We start from the raw sequence: 22,804 nt of genomic DNA, 5'->3' as shown, positions 1-22,804 counted from the left end.
TTGTCTCCTATCGTTCTAATTCTTTCAAGTTGGCAGTACTAACCATCATACAGAGAGTGCAGTGCTTACATGACCAGATACAATAATTGCCCTGGGTTTTACGGACACTTTCCAAGTGCAACAGGTCCCTAAGCCTGAGGATAGGCAACATCCATCAGTGCTGTCCCTTGCTCAGAGGTCCAACCCACTACCTTCTCAACGTCTTTGCTGCCACTCGAGGGCAAGCTGACAGGGCTTGTAAGCCAACCTCTTCAAGGCTCTGTGGCTCTTTGCTGACTTGGGAGTTGAAAGTTCCTCCTTCCAACTCCGAAGGACCCACTGCAGGGGAGACTGCCATGTTCCTTTTTAAATACCTTGTAGAGGTAGAAGAAGAGCATCAGGCCAAACAGCCACCAAGGATGGAGTCACCTGACAAGGGAAGAAGACCCTATTTGGTCACAAACACTCTCAATCTCAGCAGCTCCCATTAGCTAGTGAGCAGCAAAACGAACATGCCATCTAGGACTGGGCTTCAGGATTAAAAGGAAAGCAGACAGGGCAACGGAACGAGTGATTAAGTCAGCTGTTAGCCCTCAGAGCAAGGAAAGTTCATGCACGAAACGACTGTGTTCTCCTCACCGTGGAAGGGAGCCTCACGTATCCCCACCTCCACCCGCATGTCAGGGTGCTCCTCAGACCAGTCACAAATGCTTGATTTTAAATAAAAGGACCGGCTGCCCTGCTAATTCAGCCAGTAGAACATGAGACTCTTAGATATGAGAAATACATTCTAAGAAAGAGTTTATGAGGAATATTCCTAAACATACCCCAAGCACAGCTCAGGAGAACTCAGGTGTGCAAGCTCCCAGCACTGTGCGCCCTCACACAGCTTAAGTGACTCATATGTACCACTCTAGTCCTGGCTTTTTGGGTGGAATTTCAGGTAGGAGTGACAGTCAGTAGTTCCACAATCAGGCCACACAGTGAACCCACCCAGGAATAAAAACATAAATTACACTCATGTGGTCCCAAGTATCCTAAAATCACTCATGGCCACGACTCATCCATCCCTTCTTTCAGGCAGTTATGCTTCCTCACTTTGGCAGCGCACATTGGTTTCCAAATCGCTTTCCCAAATGTCAGAGGGGACAGGGGGACTTAACGTGAGAGCTAAGCCAAGGAGGACACTGTCTACACGTCCAGCAAATGAGTTGATCCACCATAACCATAGCTTTGTCATTCTTTGCTTCAACCCAATGCATGCCACGTTGAGCGTTTGAAGATACTGTACTTGGCCACATTTCTCTTCGTGGCAGAAGACACAGTGCATTCAACAACCAGCCACAGCGTCCCAGCGGACAGCTGAAGTGATCCTCTGGTGTTCCCACTTCTCCTCGTAGCCAACGTGGTTCGACAGCTCTACTCTACAGACTACCACAAGTGACAGGCGCATCACCTCCTGTGCGTGAGTGTGTCAGAGCCAGGTCCCTTTCCCACATTCCAATCCAACTAGAATGTGGCCCACTAGAGTCCACTGCATTCTCACTGTTGGCCATGACCACTCAGCTGACCACTCGGTAGGAGCTGGTTGGCCATAGTAGGGACATTTGGCCCTAGCCACCTTCACCATGGAATAGACAGCTGGGGTGCTGACGGTCTGGAAAGAGCCTAGAACACACCAACATTTGGGAAGTGTTACTGTGTACCCCCAGCACCATTGCCCCAGGCTAGGTAAACACTGGAGGTCCCCGCAGATCAGCCGTGAAGTCATCACTGTGAAAAAGAGCATACTGTGAAAAAGTCACAGAGAGGAAGGCCCTACCTGGCCCTTCATGGGAAGAACAGCCTATGGTAAACTGAGCTGATTCAAGCTGGTCCACTTGGGACCTATGGGTTGGTCAGCACTTAGGCCTGGCTATTCCATTGCCCCTGGGCCACCACAGCTGCCCATGACCGAGTGTAGGCCCACGTGACCCGTCATCTGCCCACTCAGAAATGACTTGTTCTTTAAAAAAAAAAAAAAAAAAAATGATCCCATAGTCTGTCCCTGTCCCTGAAAAAGGCTTGAGTCAGCCTTGCCCACACTGTCTTCCCCCTTCCCCTCCTGTGAGTCCGTCATCCTCGCTTGCTCTGGCCTCGCAGGCCCGCTGGTCTGCTCTGACCATGTCAGTAGCGCTTTTCTGTTTATGATCTCTCAGCCCACCCCCACTGTTGTCCCCCAGCATCCCCGCAGCTGCAGGATGGGGCTCTGTCAGGGGCTGTGCGGCCAGGCAGCCTGTGGAGGAGTGGGCACTGTGGTGAATGCTTCCTTAGCACCTCTAGTGACTGCCAAGACCCTCCTCAGCGCAAGAGACACGCTCAGAGAAACAGCCCAGGTGCCCTCTGCCACAAAGGTGAAGGGACAGGAGAGACATTGCAGCTGTCAGAGTCTGTCCTGGGGGAGAGGGGGGACACGAAGCCACCACCTGTCTCTGTCTGTTCTGAGGGTGGGTACACTGCCTCCTGCTCTTTCCTTCTTTAAGTGGGTGGGAATCAGCCCGCTTTGCCCTGAGGAGCAGCGAAGAAACGCACAATCAGAAATGAAGAAAGTCTTTTCAAGGCTGTTTACTTGGGTACGGCCGTGACAAATGTTTCTTTCTCCTCGAGGGCCCACCCACAGACAGGAGCAGAACAATGATGCTTGGGGGGCCTGCTGGCGGCTGAGGGGCGACGTCTCGGAGCCCTGCCGAGCCCATTCAGCCTGCCCGGGTGCCAGCCTGCAGCTCCAAGCCTGGCCCACCACTAATTACAATGGCATTGATGGGACTCTGGGAGTTCCTGTGTTTACATAGCTTAGTGAGTCTCTCAATTATAAAAAGAGAAAGAGAGAAATCACTAATATATCAGAAAAGAGTGTCTGAGGAGGGAGAAAGCATTTACTCCTTAAATGTATTGATATTGCAAACAGAGCCAAGCTCTTCTGCCTGCATGGCCTCTGCCTCAAGAAGACATCCCAGCAGATTCCAGAGGCGCTGTGTCTGCCAGCGGACGGATGTGTGTCAGAAGCCCCAGGCTCCAGTTACAGAGGGCCTAACATATCTGTGCCAGTAAACCACCAAAGTTACATCATTTTAATCAACACTCATCATTCTAATTGCCTGCATCTCCCCCAGAACAAAGTGACACTATAGTTTTATGGTATTTGATTAATGAGGGCAGGAAAATTGAAGTTTTTGCAATAAAACTAAAAAAAAAAAAATCAACAGACTTTTATCGTTTTTTTCCCTCGTGATTTTAATTTAATGGCCCGTGTTTTCATTACCGCAGAGGCTGTACACTTTAGCTCGCAATTATGTCCCATCTGTGAGGCACTGTGTTACTGTGTTATTACAGTTTATTCTAGGAGCTTTTCAATCACTTTTGAGTTGGGCTTTATAAGTATTCTTGCAGCAGGTGGGCCTCCTGGCATGCGACCAGGAGCACACAAAGCGCCAAGCTGGGGTTTAATGGCAGCATATGCACGTGGCATGGAGCACCAGCTTTCCCCATATGCTGCTAAGCAGCCCCTTCAGCCTGCCAGTCACTCTTCTTACTGACTACGGTCTCTAAGTAGTTCTCTGCCAGGGAAAAATATACGAAGGCAGCGAATTTTTCCAGTGTGCACCATCCTTATTATTGAGACAACCCTGTCATTAGTACAGGCACAATGAACGCGAACCTGGGATGCATACCAATTAGGCTGCATGAGTACTTCTGCTTCTTATCTCTATGGAAACGGCCCCCCTGGCTGCAGTGGACAAGCAGGAGTGTCCCCCCACCCATATGTCACCTAGTTAACACTGTGCACTTTCATGTGAACCAAAAATCTGCCCCAGCCCTCACAGCAGGGCAGAGAAAGGGAAAGGGGACAAGGGACCTCTCTCTCAGAACTGCGGGAAGGCGATTCATCCTTCGAACGCGGGGTTGGTTGGCATGGCCATCGCGGGAGGTGCTGAGTGAGGATCTGTCACTATCTTTGAATCTAGAAGTCGTTTTCCCCCATTGGATCTAGCAGGGAGAGTTCAAGCAAGCTAAAAGAAATTTCTCCATCCCATGGAAGAAAAATGGAGCCCAAGCATTTTCCTCCCAATTTATATAAAATGCTCTACTTGTGAGCAATTCAGAGATGCTCTGGAGCCCTGAGCATCAGAGCAACTTTGCTCTGGAACTTCGGACACTGAGGTCCACGAGGAAACAAAGGCTCAAAATGTTTGAATGTGCAAAGCTTTTGCCATCGAACACTGAGAACTTTGCAAAGACCTACGGGTAGTCTTTTGTTTTGAGTGTGTGTAAGAGAGGCACAGAAGAGGAAGAAAAGAGGGAGGGGCAGAGAGGGAGTGAGAGGGAAGAAACAGACAGACAGACAAAGAGACTGACTTCTCAATCACAGCTGAGGGATTTTTGGACTCATGGCTTGGGATTCTCATTGTCCTTTACAGTGCTAGGTACCACAGATGGCACACCACGGCTTTATCTTCCTCCACATCTCAGTGGCAATTTTAAGACAGAGTACAATAGCCTAAACACGGCTGTCTGAGTGGGCAACTCACTCTCTTAGGGGGCTGTGCCATAGCCCAATGTTCTAAGCCAGCTTCTGGGTCACATTTCCTCTGCTGGGAGAGTCCCTCCCAATGGCCACCCTAGGTGACTTCACAGTACCCACTGGAAGATGAATGCCCATCTTCAGCAAATGAAGGCTGTCTTAATTAGGGTTTCTATGACTTCTAGGAAATGCCATGACCAAAAAGCAAGTTGGGGGTTTAGTTGGCCTACATTTCTATACCTCCGTTCATCATCAAGTCAAGATAGGAACTCAAAACAGGACAGGAACCTGGAGGCAGGAGCTGATGCAGAGGCCATGGAGGAGTGCTGCTTATTGACTTGTTCCCCATGGCTTGCTCAGCCTGCTTTCTTGTAGAACCCAGGACCACCAGCCCAGGGATGGCACCATCCACCATGGGCTGGGCCCTCCCCCATCAATCACTAATTAAGAAAATACCTACAGGTTTGTGCACAGCCTGATCTTATGGAGGTGTTTTCTTAATTGAGGTTCCCTCCTCCCAGATGACTTTAGCTTGTGTCAAATTGACATAAAACGACCGAGCACAGGGGAGACACTTGAAGATGGACAGCATAAGCAGCTTGGTTTTAGGGTCCAAGGATTACTTGGAACTGAGAACAAAGGCATTGGAGCCCAGCAGCTTGGATCCTACTCAGGCTTCAGAGCTGAGGATCACGCCCTTCAGTTAGGACTCTGCTCTAGCCAGCTCAGTTCAAACCTCAGTTCTGCTACTTACCAGCTGTACCACCTTGGATTGGATAAGTGAGTTGACCTTTTAAAGCCTGTGTTAAGGCTGGAGCCAACCTCATCTGTTTCCATAAGACTGACTTATCCCATGGGGAAAGTATGTGTCTGTGTTTAGTTAACACTTAAGGAGTCTTGATTACTGAATCCTAAAACTACTGTAAGATTTGCTTGAGCCGGGCGGTGGTAGCACACGCCTTTAATCCCAGCACTCGGGAGGCAGAGCCAGGCGGATCTCTGTGAGTTCGAGGCCAGCCTGGGCTACCAAGTGAGTTCCAGGAAAGGCGTAAAGCTACACAGAGAAACCCTGTCTCAAAAAAACAAACAAACAAACAAACAAACAAAAAAAGATTTGCTTGAATCTTCTTTTTCATTTTTAAAAAAAGCAGTTACTTTGGCTTAGTGGTGCAGGTCTGTAATCCTAGAACTTAGAAGGCTGAGGTAGAAAAGTCACAGGTTCAAGACCAGCCTGGGCCACAGAATGAGTTCAAGGCTAGCCTGGGCAACTTAGGGTGACCCTGGTGGGTATACAGCTCAGTGGTGGAATGCTCTCCTAGAAAGTGTGAAGTCCAGACTTCAGTCCTCAGCATCATGCATCATAACAAACAAAACGGCTTATTCTTCCTGTGTGCTCACTACCCAAAGTAGTGAACCCTCTGGCGGTCAGACATGAGAAAGGGGTTCTTTCTACAAACTCACAAATGTAGAGTCAAATAAGCAAGTAACTATAGTGGAATGGGCTGTGTGGTGACAGAGATCACCTGGCAAATGTGTAGGGCCCAGGGGTACGCATTTCGGTCATGCAGGAATCTACTAGGTGGCCTGGGTGCGGCTCAGTGTCCTTGGCCACCTGAGAACGAGAGAGGAGGGTTCGTGCAGGACTCTGGGTGGCCTGGGTGTGGCTAGGTCCTCCACCTTCCCCGTCTGTTCTTAGCACACACTGCTTCAGAGCTGTGAGTCTTAGCTGGCCTAGGTCTTTACTTGAGAGGAATAGAGCTAAGGGTAAATCATGCAGAAAGGCCTGAAGCAAGGCTGTGTTCACGGTCTCTCACAGGTGTTAAACGATGTATTAATGACCAGCTGATTTTATCTTTGTCCCGTTTGCTGAAATTTCTAACCGGAATAGCATTTAGAGTCTGTGGGAATAGACGTGGTCATTTTTTTCCCCATGCGAAACTATCAATTTATTTCACTTAAGTTATCAAGGTATAAATCATACTCCTTGTTAGTCCCCATCCCGGCTCCTTTGCAGTCTAAGCGGAACAGGTGGATTGATGCTTCTGACCCTTGTAATTCTGCAAGCTGTGCACCCGCGGGCCAGAGCATGTAAGCGCTTCCCTGCAGCTCTGTTGAGCCCACAGAGGACTGGAAAGCAAACAGCACGGCCTGTTCTGTGTCGGGGAGCCTCCTCCACGGCCAGACCACAAGCCTAGGGAAGTCTTTTCACCAGCACTGATGGGTCTGTCTGCCCTGGTTCTGACCTCTGGGTATCTCCCCACAATGCCCCTGCTGCCTCCTCCCATGGCCCTCCTCACCCAGCCCCTGCTTCCCTGCTCCTGCTCTTGCTCAGGCACTCCAGGCTTCCTTCTCTATGTGTACCTTAAGTACAGGTGTTCCCCGAAGAGCTGCGCCATTCTCTCTTCATCCACAGGGCAAAAGCAACCAGTTGCAGGAGAGCAGAGAACCCCTGGGCTAGCCTCAGACTCACTATGTAGCTGAGGATGACCTTGAACTTCTAAGATTCCTGTATCCACCTCCCCAAGGTGGGAACTACAGGCATTCTTTACCACACCAGGGTTTTCATGGGCCTTTGAGCAGAATAAATGGCTGGAGGAGTTGGGAAGAGAGGACAGTATCATGGAATGAAGGGTCTTATTGATTCCACACACGACTTGCTGGCCACGGTTGTTAAGCCTCTTCGAAGTCGTGGGTGACCTGGCATCGGGTAGCTGCTCACCACAGCTGAAGACAAGATGGAAGCCATCTCCAGTCCCTTTGGCTAGATCGTATGCATCTGTCCCCAAAGCCCTTGTCAGAAGGGTTCCAACAACTGAGGCATGTTTTTGTAACAGAGTTTCAAAACATGAGAGACAAAGCAAAAAGAGAAAGGAAACGATGTCCTTCTGGCTGAGGAAGCCTTGGATTCTGTAGCTTCACCTATGAGCCAGCTCTTCGGTCCTCAGGAAGTCTAGCGAGCAGGGCTTGAGAGAGATGAAGGAGGGGGTGAACTACGTGAGTCCCATACACGGCCCCACCCAAACTCAAGACCCCTGAGCAAGGGCCAGAGGAGGAAGGCAGTGGATCTCAACCTTCCTAACACTGTGACTCTTTAATACAGTTCCTCACATTGTGGTGACCTCCCCCCGACCATAAAATGATTTCATTGCTACATCATGACTAATTCTGTTACCGTTGTGAATGTAAATGTCTGATCTGCGACCCCAAAGGGGTCATGACCCATGGGTTTAGAACCGCTGCTAGAGGCTTAGGAAGGTGACTAGCTGGCCCTCTGCCGGTACTGCCACAGGGTAACATGGCACCCCACCGCCTGGAGTCAGGATGCTCAGGACCCAATCAGAGCCTCCTGCACCCCACACTGTCCTCTGTACCCCATGCTGCCCCCTCCACGTTACCCCATTGCCAGTCGATTTCCACACTGTGCAGGAGTAGAAAAGAAAGGTGCCAATCGGGCCCAGGAAAATGGGGGTAATTTTCAGTAATTGGTTTTATGTGGCCAAATGTGTGTACCGCAGAGCAAGCCCAGCAATCTCCACAGGTGGGAATAGACAAATCACCCCTCACACGCTGGCGTGACAGCCTGAAGCCAGCACTAACCTGCGCCAGCTCCGGGTGACCACAGACCTTGCCAGATACAAGTGGCTGCACCCCACTTCTGGAAGGAGCTCCATCCCTGTGTTCGCACCTGGAAGTTCTGCCAAGGAGGAATTTTGCCTCCTTCCTCCCCTGGGGGTAGGGTCTGTTTAAGACCCGCCCCCCCCCCACCAAGGCAATGGATCCCCCTGTGTTTCAAAAGGGACCATCCCATCTCCTCTAGCCCAAACAACCAGAGTCACAGCCCTCAGCTTTGCAGTGGGACAGACCTGGGAGTGAGGCCTCCGGGCGGTCATTGTGACACTGTGATTCCTGAGACAGTCACATGCAGACGGTGAGGGTGACTGACGACCCTGGGGTGATTCAGGCAGCAACTGAATAACACACAAAGCATGGCCAGCACGGCCTGGACCCTCAGCTGCTCAGCGAAAGGTCTGGTGTCTCCTGATGATAGGTGGCGTGAGAGGTGTCGAGGCAGCAAGCGGCACTGGCCTGCCTATGACGTCATGGCTTTTTATATCGGCGGTGTGGCAGAGCCCATCAGATGCCTGCCAACGTCGCTCCCATGGGTCGCAGAACCCACAGCTCCTGCTCTGACTCTCTATGTTTCTTCTCTGAAGCAAACAGAATGAGAGACGAGGGGTCTGTGAGTGAGGTCCTCTAGCAAGAGAGTTCCACACCCACAGTGGGCCACCATGGTCACTGAGAGCCTCTGAGCTCAGTGTGGCCATGACTGCCACCACAGAAGGTGACCGGGCACAGCACCTTCAGATTCCAGGCTGCAGAGCAGGAAGGGAACCCAAAAAGGCTTAGGGAAACAAGAGAGCTCTCAACTTAGAGAACCCCCAAATGTCAGCTAAAACTAATATGTGGGCCATTTTACCATATTGTGTTTTTAATGGAGGGAACTGAAGCACAGAACTAAAAGATTATAAGAAAATATATATCAAAGCTGGACCTCAGCAGATCAGAGAGGGTATTGTTGCTGTGTGTCCTAGGGTGACTTCTCCTTCCAGGCTGGTGGTGGTAGTGGTTGATCTTAACAATATTTAAAATGTTATTGTTGTCTCACCTTTCTTCAGAAAGCAAGGTGAGGATCTGTTCTGAATAGACACCTTTTCAAAACTTGCTGGTAAAGTGCTGAGGGACTTCCAGTGCAGAAAAATAACAGCATTTCAATCACAAATACGCTAATGTGCAGGGCACGTGCTGGCACCTCACCGCCCGCCCCCACCGGGTGGCACACTCCATTAAGAGTGTTTTGTTGTTGAAAGAGATTTTATGTTTTTTCATAAAGCAAGATAAGCAGCATCTTAAAAGATCGCATATTCCATAAATAGAGCGATTCTCAATATAAACTTTACCCAGTAGCGAGAGTAGTGAACCTCCCAGGATTGCTTAACTGTCTTACAAAGAGAAGTGACAGGGAGTCTTCCTCCTCTTTGAAAACACACATGCCTTCTCCGTTTGCCACCCAACAGATCTCAAGGGAGCCTCTTCAAGGTCAAGGGGGGAGGGGGAATCCCACAAACCCAAGATCTTGAAGTTGCCTGAACTACCACTTTATAAATGACTCCCACAACAGCCAGGGGACAGCACAATGCTGGAGCTTGCCGAGGGAGACCGAGACTTCCAAGTCCCCAGGTTCTCGGTGTGGAAGGTTGTGTTAAGCATGCCGCGTCTTCCTGGTCCTCTCCTCCTCACAATCTCCGAGCACATCTTGGTTAAAAACAAGGATATTTTTACTTGCAACAACTTGCATTTTGTAGGTTAGCTTTCTCCCGTACTTCAACTGGAACGCACACACATGTGCACACACATGCGCGCACACACACACACACATGATTCACGGTGGGCCTCCAGTTGCTACTCAGCCACGCTGGACACTGAGATGCTGTTGAGTGCTGCTTAATGGTCCTCACTGCTGCCTGGGAGGGACCGTCTGTGATGTGATACAGTGTATCAGATGAACATGTCACGAACAGAGCAAACCATGGAACACTTTCCAGCACCTCCACCCCATGGGTTTGCTCACACCCAGAATCCTGAACAGGATGACGAAGTAGGAACATTTTAAAGTCCATAATCCCTGAGTTCAGGCTGCTGCTGGTGGATTCAGAGCAGGAGCTGTGGGACCTGATGACAGAGATGTCCAGAGGAAGTCAAGTTGGGGACTTCACAGGCCACAGATCCCTCCTCACCAAGTCCACCTGTATGGTAGCATCCAGGGCTCAGACTTGAGTTTGTGTCAGCCACGTCCTTGGGAAGGAGACCGTCACCTCTCAGACCATGCCTAGCTGTCTACCTTCCCGTCTGGGCTCCAGTCAAGGAGGCGGAGAAGGAAGTCTGCAGCCTCCACGTTATGCTTGAAGCAAACACAAGGACAGGGGCAGGCCCAAAGCGGAAGGCTGCTTGGTGGGCAGGACACGTCCCATCCCAGCCCATCTCACCTTGCTCAGTCTGGTCCTGCCCCTCCCCTAACCCAGCCAATAGGCCCTGAGTCCTGGAAGCTCCAACACTGGTTTATGCAGAGTGGAATCATCCGCAGGCCTGGCAGGCAAGCATCTCTCTTCAGGGAAAGCGAGATTAATCAGTTCAACGACACTGTCCTGATTAAACAATGAGGCGCCCTGGGGCTGCATGTCTGTCCTGAGGAAGAGAGTCATCAGGACTAATTCTCAGAGCCCCACAGCTCCCTCGGGGGCAAACTACCTTTTAATTTCTCTCTCTAAAGACTAATTCCATTGTTGTGGGGCCCGCATCACAACAACTGTAAACTAATCACTAGTCATTTCCAGGCGCTCTGACCTTTCCTGCCTCCATGGTTTCCTTTCCCCAGGACTCTTCTTTCAGAACCTGAGATTTGAATGTCACAGAGTCAGGGAGAAGCAGCGGGGGAGGAGCATAGTGGGCTGGCTGCAGAACTTCCCACACAGGGCAAAGCCTGAAATGGCTTCCTCTGTTTCGGCAGGTGTGGAAAGTGAGATGGAAGGGTGCTGTCACAACCCAGCAACAGGCTGGAGCAGTCGGTGGCCCTGGGCCACAACCTCCCCTTGAAGGGCAGCCTCACACACAGGTATGCCTGCTTGGTCTTGAAGGATCTCAGGCAGGTTTGGGCATCAAGTTCCCACAGATGATTGGGTGATTTCCTGGGCCCAGAAGTCGGAGGTTAAGCCCTGGTTGGCAGTTCTCTCCGAGAGCCCTAAGGAGACCCCCCAAGCCTCTCTTGGTGATGGATATCTCTGAGGCGGTAAGAGCTTTGCTTCGACTCTCTCTCCACGCACTCCCCTCATGTCTCTGACCTGTGCGAGCTTCTCCTTTTCACAAGGACACCAGGCACATTGGATAAGGGGCCACGCTACCCCGGACAACCTCATCCTAACTATTGACACCTGTCCTGAAATCGTGGCTAGCATCATGTTTTCGGTGCCACCTGCTCCTCAGCAGGTGGCTCCACAGACGGATGAGGGGTTACAGCCTGAGGGGCGAGTCTCCCTAGGCCCAGAGCCAGCAGAGCTGAGCCCTCCTCAGGAAAAGCTGCCTCAGAAGCTAGGCCCTGTCCAAACCTTCCATGCCCTCCTGCATGCAAAACTTGTCTCTCGAGAGAATGGTCCAGAGGGCACAAGGCTTCATCAGGTGAGGGGCTCCATAGGCCCAGCAAGGCTTTGACCTCTGATCCCTGAGCCCCAGAACCCCAATGTAGTGGCTGTCCACTGAATCTGAATCAAAATATTGCCACACACAGGACCCAGTCTCCCAAGGGCTGGGCTGTGGGAATGTGTCTTTCTGACTTCCCAACCACTTCCCTTTATGATCCATCCCATCTCATGGGTGTGCACCACCCACGCGTGTGCAGTGTGCACTCTTCATCCCCTCTCCATCCCCTAGGACTGCAGGGGTCCCTGTGTCTCCCACAGCACAGAGCCCAGTGAAATCCAGAGTCACACCTGACGGATGGTGTGAAGCCTGGACACAGTGACCAGCGGCCTTGGCTGCTCCTCCACTGAGAGAGTTCTAGGGATTCCAGCCCTGAGCAGAGCGGCATGCCAACCTCCTTTATCCTTCAGGGAGGAGGGAGAGAGGAGCTGTGAGAAGTGTGGCCGCACTGGTCAGCTGGACACGGACATGCAGCGGTACCCACTTTCTGACGTGTGCGGAGTCACGGGAGTTTGTGTCTGGGCCCCAGGCCACCCTGACCCCTGCTCACCTACACGTGCTCTGATCCACTTGTGTCTAGGTCTTGCCTCTGGTTCACCACAGGCATCATTTGCTGACCATCTCCTGTCACCACTGCGCTCTGCTTCATCCTGTGACTCGACCTCCCCTTCCTCTCACTGACCCAGCATCCCTTTCTACAGATGCTTCTTAAGACACTTAAGACAGGTGAGCATAAAGAGTTTCAGTCGGTCATGTGAGACACAAGAGGGCACGGCTACAAGTGTGAAAAGGTAAAGACAGAGAAGAGTGTGAAAATGAGAGGAAAGGGGGAGGAGGGGGAGAGGAAGGGGGAGGAGGGGGAGAGGAAGGGGGAGGAGGGGGAGAGGAAGGGGAAAGATGGGGATAGGAAGGCGGAGGAGGGGGGAGAGGAAGGGGAAGGATGGGAATAGGAGGGGGAGGGGAGGAAGAAGGGAGAGGAGGGGGGAGGAGGGAGAGGGGAAGGGGGAGGAAGGGAGGAGGGGGGAAGAGGGGGAAGGAGGGGGAGGAGGGGGAGATGAGGAGGAAGCAAGGACTGAGGGAAAAGCTTGAAGAGGGAAGGGGTAGGAGGTGAACTAGCTGGGCGGGGCCCGAGAAAATAAAGCTGCAGTATCCAATGAACACACAGAAGCAGCAGGTTTTCACTTCTTAGATTGGCAAGACCCTCTTCGCAAGCACTCAGGGATGTTCCACAATGACAACATGAACTGGTACATTTGAGGGAAGAAAAACAAAACTCTGAAAATAGAAACGGTTACTGGTATAATACTCCTGGTGACTCCCAAGGAAATCACCCAGAGCATGGAAACAGGCAAGGTCAGGTGCTTGTCACAGTCTGAGCTCACTAGCAAGGCCTGGGAACTTAAGCTGCACCCCCAGGGGGAGTGGGGGGCCACCATTCAGCCTTCCAATGCCGGGGATTTACGCTGAAATCAGTTATGCTATGAAAAGAAGTTGTTTATGTTTGGGACAAGGATATGCTTGGGGGGGGGCAGATACTTTCCTTCTATTCCCCCCAACCCCCAAAGAAAAACCAGAGATACCCTTAAGTGCTGAGGGGTGATGGGGAAAGGGGAGAGAAAAGGAGGGGGTTTGGGAATGGAATAGGGGGAGGACCAAGAGTCGGGAAAAGGTCAGCTGAAGGGTTGGGGCTAGTCTCTGGATCATTCAGAAGATGTGCTGTGGTTTATTTTAGTCTCTTCTGGTTTTACTAAGTGTATTTTCTGGTTTGGTGATAATGGCTGTGCCCAATTTTGCTAAATGAAATAACAATAATCATGGATACTAAATTAAAATGTAAAGTGGATTCTACTTATTCACCTACATTTTAAGGTCCCCTCTTGTTCCCACCGCCTAGAACATTCTTCTGCATCTGCACACACTTGCTTCCTGCTGGGGAGTGGGGCGAATCAGGAGCCAGGCAGTTGCAGAGCCCCACACACACACACCTTTCACCTCTTCTAAATCCAAGACAGAGATATCCTGAAGCAAGACCTACTTTTTCACTTTTAAAAACCATTCTTAATATTTTTACTTTTGTTTTGCTTTGAGATGGGGTCTAGCTATGGTACCCAGGCTGGCCTTGAGAGATCTCCAGGGCTCGCAAGACCCTTCTGCTACAGAACTTCCTTGTCCTTCCCACACTGAGAGGCCCTGGCCAGCTGTGGAAGGTAGGTAGCTCTCTCCCTCCACACGCCAGGTGAAAGGAGAGCGGATGTCGTGTGATGAGTGGGTTGTGTTTGGTCCCAGGCTGGGGAGAGGGTCCTTCAGGAGACACAGGATGCTGCTCAGAGCAGAGAGGATGTGGGGGATGTGGGGACCCCGCACACAAACCTGTGATGGCTCCCATGTCTCTCCAGAGCAGGCATCCCCCTGGCAATCTGCTTTCCTTAGGATTCTGGGGCTGAAGGAATGGGCTCGGGACAGTCATACTGAGACGTCCACCTCTGAACAAAGATTCAGCACACGCTCCCTTTTTCTTAAGCTTGACCTTGTCTATAGAGATGTTTTTCTCTTAAATAAATTGACAATACATAAAGTAAGCTCACTCACCCCTCCTAAAGGATAAATGCAGTTCCTTTCTTATGCCAAAACTACACACCAAACAGAACCCAGTGCTGCTCTGTATCATGAGCATGACTGGGACACACCGGAGCCACACCCACTTGAAGCCAAACACTCCAGCCTAAGTAAGGCCGGATCAACAACAGCAGAAGTAAAACCTCTGCCTCTGTTGACAAAGTGGGAGACAGACGGACAGCACCTGTCTGCTGTCTTGCTGGGTTTTCAACCATACATACACACATACATACCTAAATACACACACACACACACACACACACACATACATACATACCTATACACACACACATATATATGTACATACATAAATGCACACCTCTACACACATATATACCACACACACTTATACACATACCTATGCACACACATACATTTGCACACCTATACACAAACACACACATACTACACACACACCTATATACACATATACACACCTATACAAACACCACACACATACATATACAGATAGACACACAAACACACACACACACACACACACACACACACACACACACACACACACTTACACCCTAGTTGGGGTGAAATTCACAGAACAGCCATACACCACTTTTGACCACCAGTTGAACTGGAACGTCCGTCTCCAAGGCATTCATCACCCAAGAGACGGTGCTGTGCCCATATGTGCCCCCAGCACCCCAGGCACCATGACCTCTCCCCATCCCGAAGGTCGACTACTGCAGACACTTCTCATAAGAAGAGTGGTCCACACTTGTCTTTTCAGTCTGGTTTTTCCCCGTGTGGCAAAAGGAATGTGGATCAGAATTCCATTCCATCCTGTGGCTGGGTAACAGTCTACCATGTGGCTTCAACATACATGTCTGCCCAGGCAGGCTTCTGGAAGCTTCGTCTTTTAGCTCTTGGGAACATGTGTGTCTCCTGCGTGTTGTGTGGTGAAGGACCCACGGTTGGAATTGCCAGGTTTTGATCCATGCCGAATCTCTTGGGGAACATAGCAGGTTACATCCGCTGCAGAAGCCCTGTGACCATGGCCAGGTTAACTACTCAGCGTCACCGTAGGACACATTTGCCCTTTTGCTGGTCACTACCATTCTCTTGTTCCAGCTGCTTTCCCAGCCACAGAAAGGAACGGAGTTCTGACCCATGCTACAGCGTGAGTGGATCCTGGGCCATGTGAGGAACGTTAGATCTGGACCATGCAACATCAGCTCTCCTTGTCACAACATCTAGACAAGCACAGACCACGATGGTACACATGAGAACATGGGCTTACGGACTTACAAAGGACGTCTGGGAAGAGGAAGCTGGGAGTATCGGCTAGGAACCAGGGGCGCTTTCCATGAGATGTTATTTTATGCTAGCTTAAATGTGTTTCCTGTAAGCACATGGTCCTCCCCACCCCCTACACATGCGTGCACGCGCGCGCGCGCGCGCACACACACACACACACACACACACACACACACACACACACACACACTTCTTTAATTACCCCAAATAAAATGGTCACAATGTGACTCCACAGTGAAGGAGATAAGAGATGCCATTTCTATCCTCTACCCAGTGCTGCATTCCTTATTGATTGGCGTGACATTTTACAGTCAGCCTGTCACCTTCAAAGGCCTCTCAGAATTGAGTCAGATGCGTTGGTGGCTCACCTCCTGGTAGGGGACTCACAGGCAAGAGGCTGTGCCATTTGCAGCCAGAGAGACTGCAGCATCCAGGGAGGAGGGGCCTCCTCTCGGCCAGCCTCGGGTATCACTGGTGTCTCTGGCCATAGCAGGATGTACACAGGCTCTGCTGATCAGGGCCACTCAGAGTTCTAATGCCCACCTAGGGCAGGTCACAGAAGATTGTCCCTCACTACAAGAAAGACCTCCTCAGGCTAGCAACACACACGGGCAATGGAAATCAGACGAAAAGAACGTCTATCAGAGATCTGTGTGATTGATTTTAGAAATTAAAGGCTGTTTTTCCGCTCCAATGGAAATGCAGAATTTCCTGAGAGGATGTCCCCCTCAAGCTGCCATAGGTCCTGATCCGCTGGGGCTGCATTGAGAACGGTTTCAGACAGTCAGCCACCAAATCACTAAAACAAGCCAACAAAGAACAGACACTTAGATCTGAAGGGAACCAGAGGCAGTGGTAGAACTCCTCCGGGGATTCAGAGGTCCTCACTGCTAGGGACATGCTCTTCTACATCCACGAGCTACAGAGAGATGGCACTCACCATGGAGGAGGAGAAGCCAGAGCCTCTTCTGATGCTGCCATAACAGCCTTGACTCTGCCCCCACAGTGAACCTCCCGATAACCAGGATCTACAGTATGGATGACCACATGGGAGTCAGTACATACTGACTACAGTCAACCAGCAGGGCCAAGTTCCACCATCAGTGAACCATCTGGGGCCAAGGCTGAGGAGGTGACTGTTCCTGCTTTGGGTCTCATCCACCCAACCTTGCCCTGAACTGGTTGGCCATTACTGGAAGACTATCCATGCCCAGGACACAGAAGAAGCCCTCTGTGGCCAGTTAACATGGTGATTAGGGACCTAACCCACTGGATCCAGCAGATGTCCGCTCCTCTGGGGTCCCGGTTGTGTGCAATCTAGCAAGATCATGAACCTCTCAGAGCCGCAGCGGCACCAACCGTGTAATGGGCATGAGGGGGCACTGACTTCACGGAAACACTGGGCTATCAGCGAGGTGATGGCCTCAAATGCTAGGTCGGGGCAGTATCCGGCACTCCGCCACACACAGCTAACAGCAGCAGCAATGACCTGTTCACCCTTGACTGTGGACCTTCTAACTCCACCTGCCTAGCATACTCCTGCCAGTGTGTGACAGTGTCACCGATAAACCCCTGAGCAAAGGACCGTCTCAGCACGAAAAAGTAAGCAAGGAGGGAATGTTCCAGAAAGCAATTCTCATGAACTAGCGTGCGGAAACTCAGAGATGCTCTGGTCCTGGGCACCTCAGGCACTAGCAAACGCTGGCCTCGGTGCTCCACCTGCTTCTTTCAAGGAGCAACAGAGAGAAGAAGTGAGGAACTGGACTCTGAAGGTCCCCTTCTCTTCCCTTCTCACCGTCCCTGGTGCCTGTCAATGATGAGAACCGTCGTAAGAGGGAGGAAACCAGGGGATGATGGGTTTCTGCAGCTGCACAGCTCCTGAGCTGGAGTCAGGTATCCAGAGAGGAGCCTAGGCCCCCAGGCTGTGTTAACAGGCATCCCTGGAGATTAGGGGGCTGATCTTGTAAGGATCAGCTCCTCACCCTGTGGTGTTTACACCGGTGTTGACACAGTGACACACAGATCTAATTACATGTCAATAAACCGAACTCCTGATTCACTGAGGAACCAGAGAGGATTACAGGGCTCCATTGGCAATTCTTAACGAATAAGGATTCACCCTCCAGATTCAATTACTGCCAAGTCAGCCAACTGGAAAGCCTGGGCTTGGAGAGAGGCTAACCACGGCCTACGCCCAACGAGGACGCTCTGATCGCAGAGGCTTGCCATGACTGACTTGATCATCTCTGAGACATAATCCAAAGAACGAGTTGATTCCAGAAAGTTTTTGCTCTGAGTAGTGGGACGGCAAACGTTCATCAGCTTGCAAATTAGCCTCTGCACCTCCAACTGGAAACAGCTGCCTGCACAATAGAGGCCAGCTTCCCAGGAGCTTTTAACAAAGAGGTATCAGGAGGGAGAGGCAGAGGCATTCAGCCTGCCTCAGACCTTCTGCCTGGTCCTGTGGCCACAGCGCAGGCGCAAGCAGTTCCTAAATCTTTAATGCGATGCCTTGTCTTGCGGGAGGGTGCTGTGGAGCAGTTTGGCTCTCCTACTGTGCCTGGGTCTTTACCGTCCAACCCTCAACCACTGTGCACTGCCACTCATTCACTGGCGTTTACGTCTTTGGGGCATGTCGAAGTCATCCACGCTGCAGGTCCAGAGCCCACTAAATCCACAGAAGTGCCTCACCACATACCAGGACACACTCAGTACCAACCCATAGCAGATGGGGAGCAAGAGGAAGATGTCCAGCAACTCCAGAAAACTCATCCTCGAAAAGCATAGAATGTGATGGGGGCGGGGGAGGGGCTGCTTCTCAGGTCTCTTAGCTGTCCTCTGAAGTCCGTCCAAACCATGAAAGGACATTCCCAAACCCCCACAGATGCCTAATACAGAGCTAGTGGCACATTCCATACAGACTAGTTTTTTCCTACACACACACACACACACACACACACACACACACACACACACACACACACTCACACTCACAAGAAAGTTTCGTTTCTAAGTTAGGCAGTCTGAGACTAGGAATAGCTATCAAGGGCGAGCCAGATTGCTCATTGGTTTAGGGCACTTGCTGCCAAGTCTGATGATGTAAGCTCTGGTTCCAGGAACCCACGTGGCAGGAGGAGAGAACTGACTCTCACAAGTTGTTCTTTGACTTCCACATTCACACACACACACACACACACACACACACACACACACACACATGGTTAAGAACAGCTAATGATACATTTTTAACAGTTATCATACTGTACACTGTAATAAAATGGCCAGGATCACTTTCTTCACATTTTGTGCCCACTATTAACTAAAATTCGGCTCACTTGAACATAAAAGCCATGTGGTGCCAGGAGAGTCAATCAGAGACCAGGGGTAGTTACTAAGCAACTAACCGGTGGGTAGTATATACCGTGGGGACGCACTGATGCCCAAGCAGGATAGAGTGAGGCAGCTGGAGACTTCACCATGCTAACCTAGAATACATGTAGCTTGGTTATTCCGGAGGTTTTCTAGTTAATATTCTCAGACTGCAGCTGGCCACAGGTAAGTAAGACAATAAAAGAGAAACCCTGGAGACAGTAACTGCAGCATTACTGGTATAATGATGCTGTTTTGTTAGTTCCTGGATAATTCATGGTAGTGGGCTCTTACTGTATCCTGGAAAGAGCTGCAGAGAACATGAAACCTTAGGTGTGGCTCCCACAAATCAGTCTTCGTTTAGGGACATTGAAGTTTGACTTTCATAGGAATTTAACAGATTGCGAAATATTGTTCTTCTTGCAATCAGATTGGTGACTAGCCCAATTGTCGTCAGAGACACTCCAACCAGTAACTGATGGAAGCTGATGCAGAGATCCACAGCCAAGCGCTGGGCTGAGCTCCGGGAATCTTGATGAAGAAAGGGTCATGACATGACAGGGAACCCACAGAGACAGCTGGCCTGAGCTCATGGGAACTCATGGACTCTGGACCGACAGCTAGGGGGTCTGCATGGGACCGACGTAGGCCCTCTGCGTGTGTGTGTGTGTGTGTGTGTGTGTGTGTGTGTGTGTGTGTGTGTGACAGTTGTGTAGCTTGGTCTCTGTGTAAGGCTCCTAGCAGTGGGATCAGGACCTGTCCATGGTGCTTAGCTGGCTTTTGTTCCCTAAACGGGATTACCTCGCCCAGCCTTGACCCAAGGGGAGGAGCTCAAAGTTGGTCCTGCCTCAACTTGATGTGCCACACTTTGTTCAAGTCCATGGAGGCCCGCCCCTTTCTGAATGGAGATGGAGGAGGAGTGGACAGGGAGGGGAGGGGAGGGATGGGTAATGGGGGGGGGGGAGCGGGACTCTGGTCGGTATGTCAAATAAATGAAAAAATGCTATTTAAATAAAATTAAATTAAAAAAATATCTATAAAGTCCATCCTTAGGTCGGCAGCCATGCCCAGGGAGGCAAAGCAGGATTTGAGAGACTGCTCGCACCCTCACGTGCACACCTGTTTGTGGGTATAGGTCAGAGGGCAACTTGTGGAACTTAGTTCTCTTCTTCCACCAGGTAGGTCCTGGAGACGGAACTCTGGTGGCAAATGCCTTTACCAGCTGAGCCACTGCACGGCCGGTCTCCTGAGTGGGCATTTTAAAGAATGTTTTCTAATCCTCAAGGGAGCTACCACCAGCTCCGCACAGCGTAGGCCAACAGTGGAACCAGCAGAGAGAACAGGCCGCCGCTGGTCCTTTGTGAAGATCCTGTTTGGGAACTAGCCATGCCCCAGCCTTTACTGCAACTGCTGCTCCGCCTCTGTATTTGCGTTTGAAGAGCGACAAGAGGCTTCAGGCCTCTGGGTCCCAGCACGGGCGACCCCTGAGGATGCCCTGGGACCTTCTGGGTGTACTCAAAAGCTTAAGACGCTTAGGAGAGAGCCTCCGACAGCACGAATATCCTACAATCCAAGTGATGTGCCTTAATGGTGAACAAGGAGAATTCTCCTTGATGCGGCTGCTGAGCAGAGGTGAAACAATTAGGAAGGCAGCTCAAAAGAGACACTTAAAGAGAAGAGACATTTTCCCTCGCACGCACGCACGCACGGCGGCAGACGCACAGAGGTGAGCTGAGGGAAGTGTGGCACAAAGAGAGGAGTGCGGTGCAAAAGACAGTAATGTGTTTAGAGGGCCCTTCGCTGGGCACAAACAAGGCCCCGGTGCCATCAGCAGCTGCGTCCTTGAACAGCCTCCTCATCGGGCAGAATCAAGGCTTGTCTTTGAACGGTTAATGCGTACACAGCTTCAAAACCACAAGCTCCAGTTTATTCTAATGCTCCATCTCCTCATGTTTTGTTGTCAACAAAAAAATGAATCCTGAGAAAATGACCCACCGGTAGCAGAGAGGGCTTCAGATAAACAGAAAACACGTGTTTCAATACCCTGTAGCTTTCTCTGATTACTAATCACTCACACTCGACATTTTTGTAAAAGCACAAAAGGGCATTGAAAAGAGAGACACCAAGAATGCTCAGGCTGGAGACGGAACCTTAGTATCTTCCCGAGGGGACTCTGAATTGTCCCCGGGACACCCAGAGAGGAAGGTGTCACCGAGGCTGGGGCTTTGGTAAAAGAGGTGCCCAAACCAGGACAACAATTTATAATTATGCAAGGCATTGTTTGGAAGGATAAATTGCTCTGAAATTAAGCTGGACAGTTCTCATTGTCAACTTGACACAACCCAGAGTCATCTGGAAGGAAGGAGCCTCAGTTGAGGAACTGCCTAAATCAAATTGGCCCGTGGCCATGTCTATGAGAGATTGTCTTCACTGATGACCGATGTGGGAGGGCCCAACCCACTGTGGGCAGCACTATCCCTAGGAAGGCAGCCTGAGCTGGATATGAAAGCTAGCGAGGAGCCTGTGAGTGAGCCAGAGAGAAAGCCAGTAAGTAGCATTCCTCTCTAGTTTCCGCCTCACTTCCTGCTTGAGTCCCAGCTTCCCTCAATGATGGATTGTGACGTGAAAGATGAGGTGACTTCCTCCCCAAATTGATTTTGGTCAGTGTTTTATCACAGCAACAGAGGGAAAGTAGAAAGCTACCACACCAGCTGCCACCATCATTATAAACCCACTGGTGCCCATCAGCATCGTGTTCTTTTGTCCCTGTCCAACTCTCTAGTTCTCTCGTCTTTCTAATGCGAACTGTGTGTTCATCCCTTCCTATGGATCTGCCGGTTTTGATGTAAATCACCCATCAGCAATCTAGGACTCTCAGACAAATCTAGTCCACTCTTTATTTTCTAAATGCACCTTTATTGACACTCTGGGCCATTGTTTCATGGATAAAGTTTTATTGATACTCACCGTAGCCATTTATTACATAGTGTTGTATGCGGTTACTTTGGGGCTACAAGCACAAAGTAGCTATGACAGAGATTGTGTGACTTGCAGACACCACAATACCCATTATCCCTGACACAGGCCAAGACAGTATGGTGCGGCAGCAGATGTGGCCCTGAGCCAAGTCTCCATCACTGCATCTTCCGATACCTGCTGTCATGTGGACCGTGGGATATGTCCCTCTGTGGGGAAGTCACAAGGCAACTTGTGCTCAAGACTCCATGAGACGCTGAACTGCTGTGGGCTCTTGAAAAGGGAGCACCGAGAGCACTCTGGGCTCAGGGCTTATCTGCCCCTGGGCTCCCTGCTACCCACCTCCTGAGAAAACAGGAGATGGAGCAGGGAGAAGGGACAAGGGATCATTCTCCAACTCCTTATGAGAGGTCACATACAACGGCAGGAAGCACCGCCCCTTTGGGGCCGTATAGCCCAAGGTTATGGGAGGAGCAAATGCCACTACACTCTACATCCGACCTCCTTGCAGCCTCCGCTTCTCTAGGCTTGGTTCCTGGGCGTTTACCCTTCTTCTTCCCTTTTTTCCCCATGCCCTCATCTCATTCTCTTAGAACTGTGCAGCCCAACTACCTGACTGAAGGCCTGCTGGGCCCCTGCCAATGTCAGTGCTAGGGATTGGGACGTTCTGCTTCTGAGACATATTGGCTTCTCAACCTTTCCTGTCAAAGGATGACCCACAGACGGTAGTCACTTTGGAGAAATCCCAAACCTCAAATCCCAGGAGCTCTACCCTGTCCT

Source organism: Peromyscus californicus, unplaced genomic scaffold (genome assembly GCF_007827085.1).
Source record: "Peromyscus californicus insignis strain IS unplaced genomic scaffold, ASM782708v3 Scaffold_23__1_contigs__length_62951481, whole genome shotgun sequence".
Taxonomy (NCBI): Eukaryota; Metazoa; Chordata; class Mammalia; order Rodentia; family Cricetidae; genus Peromyscus; species Peromyscus californicus.
The sequence above is the reverse complement of the archived record's forward strand: the minus strand, read 5'-3'. Positions refer to the sequence as shown.